The 2704-nt window shown below is 40.7% G+C and overlaps 1 protein-coding gene across 8 annotated transcripts in view; it reads left to right on the plus strand.

Moving 5' to 3' along the window:
• The window catches only part of casz1 (castor zinc finger 1), a 160933-nt gene that overhangs the window by 113776 nt on the left and 44453 nt on the right, over positions 1–2704 (plus strand). The gene's annotated exons all lie outside the window — the stretch shown is intronic.

Genomic DNA, 2704 nt, shown 5'->3' on the forward strand with positions numbered 1-2704 from the left:
CACCCCCCACTAACCCCAACCCCACTCCCCCCCTCCACACACACACTTACAGAGTTGAGTTGAGTGCTGCCTCGTGGTGAACAGAACTGCTACTAGTTGCAGTTGGCATGAGTCAGGCACGCAAGTGTAGTGATGTGGTGGGTGGTGTCAGAGTCTGTGTGTGTGTGTGTGTGTGTGTGTGTGTGTAGGTGAGCGAGACACGGGGGTTAAGGAGGGCTGAGGCAGAACAGGTGTCATTTTCTGTACGTTCTATTTAAGTATTTCTTTCAGAAGTGTTCGATAGCTTTTGGTCCCAGACCCACGTGTTTGTCCACAGCTGACTGAATGTCACCGTTGTATTTAAATCAGGTTGTGACTCTAAAAGAAAAGTTTGGATTAACTTCTTGCCTGAGAGCACTTCATTCTTACACTTTATTTTATTTTTGATTACAAATTTTCCCCTTGTATTTCATTACCATTCCAAAACAAAAGTTCGTTTTTTCTCTATTTATTTACTCTGCTCAATATTTTTAATGTGTTTGCACATATTTAAATTAAAGGTCAACTTTAAATCCACATTCAACTGAATATTAAGTGTGTTTTAAAAAATGTTTGCCTTTCATTTATACATTTATTGTAGCCTTTGCAAACTTTTAATTAATTTTCTTATTTTTAATATTTTAAATACAGTTTGTGGTTTGACTTATTTTTACTCAAATAAATATGCTCCATTTTACAATTTTTTCTCCAACATCTTTATATTTATTGTTAAGACGACTGTTTAAAGGCACAAACATTCAGTCGACTGCAGGTGTAAACGTGACAAATCTGAATCAATGAAAATCTCTCTCAAAAAATTGTTTTTACTTCAGTTTAGATGTAGTTTGAAAATTCAAATTTAATTTCTGTTTCACTACAGATACTGTGATAAAAAGTTTACCATTAAAGGTTGTTTTTTTTTTTTTTTTTTGCTAAAACAATACAGTTCTTTTCTTTTCATCCTGTGGACACAGTTAGATTTTTCTCCTTATAGTTAAATAAATACAGTGTCAGTGAACACAAACAGAGCTGTAGCCCAGAGCCCGGAGGGGCAGGGGGGGGGGGGGGGGGTTGGGGGGCTGTTGTTCCATGTTCAGGCCCAGGGACCATGGAAACAAAGAAGAATTACAAAAGTAAAAGAAAAGAGGGAGAAGTTGGGCAGCTCTGACTTCACGCTCGCTGTTTATTTGTTTTTATAACGAATGGAACCAGCTTCCTGAGTGAAAGGTGAAGTCAGAATTGAATTTGGCTTGCGTTACCGTGGCGATCTGGCAACCGTTCCTGTGTCCCACAGGACTACTCCGGTTGCTGTACGCCGGGCGCGTGTGTTTGTTATTTAACTGCTCAGTGTGTGTGTGTGTGTGTGTGTGTGTGTGTGTGTGTGTTTCTGTCTGCTACTGTGCTACGTACATATTGTGTGTGTGTGTGTGTGAGCTGGAGTAGTGGGTGGTGGTAGCACCATTCACAAGAGAGACATTTTACTAAGCAGACATTTCCCCCTCTGTTTTCACTCTGACCTGGTAGGAGATTGATGACTGAATTGTGGAGTACATGTTAACAGTAACTGGTGATTTATGAAGATACTTAGGGTAAGTGAGGCTGCACAGGCTGGAGGGGAAGAAAAAGATATAGCCTTTTAAGTTAATGCAAAAATATAGCCTTTTTAAGTAATAATTGTTATTACTACTGCAGGGCTGTGGAGAGATGCTCAGAGCTTTAGTTCTTCTGTGACTCTCCCTCTGTTTGTGAGAGCAGAACTTTAAACTGTTTAAGTTTTTTCTTCCCTGTGTTTGTCAAATGTTTTTACATCCATGTAATAAAATAAATAGGTGGCTAGGAGTATATTTCTGCATTCAGATAGCCGTAGTTAAATGTTCGACCTCCTTTCTGGGTAAACCATTTTGGAAAACTTTTCTTGGATGAACCCTTGCACTGCAACAAGTGTACTGTGTGTTTTGGCAGCACCGTCTTAGTCAGAGATCCCTCAGAAAATCCTCATGCAATTTTGGAAGAATTAGACTCTTCCCTCGTTGGGCTCCTGCATCTCTCCAATAAGAAATACAGTCCACGTTTTTTAAGAATAAAAAAAACTATTTTGGGGAATATGGAAAAAAAAGTGTTTCCTGTGGAAGAAGGATGGCTTTCACTTTTTTCCAAGGCACCTCTTAGACTGAGTGAAATGTTTCCCCTGTTCGCTCAAGGACGACTTTATTTCTTACCAGGGATTTAACACTCACTCAGTCCCCTCATAAATACAGCGTCCCTCAGCCCACCGCTAGCCATAACTCATGCGCTAACTCTCTAGCTAACTAAACTCATATAGCAGAGCCAACACTTGTTTGTCTTTTACCTCAGCCTTTTCCGCTCACTTCCTCCCTGTCTCTTTTCTTCCGCTCACCTGATTTATACACTGCAGAATATCTGACTGTTCTCTCGGCACACTCCTGCACTCGTCTGCTCCGTCCACTCACGGAGTGAATTCCTGTAGAAATGTGCTTTTGAATATGAGCCAGCCCATCATCTCCTTCGGGCTATTTAGAGTAAAGCCTAATACTCCAAGAACAAGCGAGAACAACGCAGCAGAAAATGCAAACGTCCCTGCTGGCGTGTCAGGACACAGCTCAGGTCTCAGGTCTCCCAACAATGAAGCACATCTTTGATTTTGCTCATTAAAATCCCCGTGTAA

This window comes from Cynoglossus semilaevis, chromosome 10 (genome assembly GCF_000523025.1).
Source record: "Cynoglossus semilaevis isolate Cse_v1.0 chromosome 10, Cse_v1.0, whole genome shotgun sequence".
Taxonomy (NCBI): Eukaryota; Metazoa; Chordata; class Actinopteri; order Pleuronectiformes; family Cynoglossidae; genus Cynoglossus; species Cynoglossus semilaevis.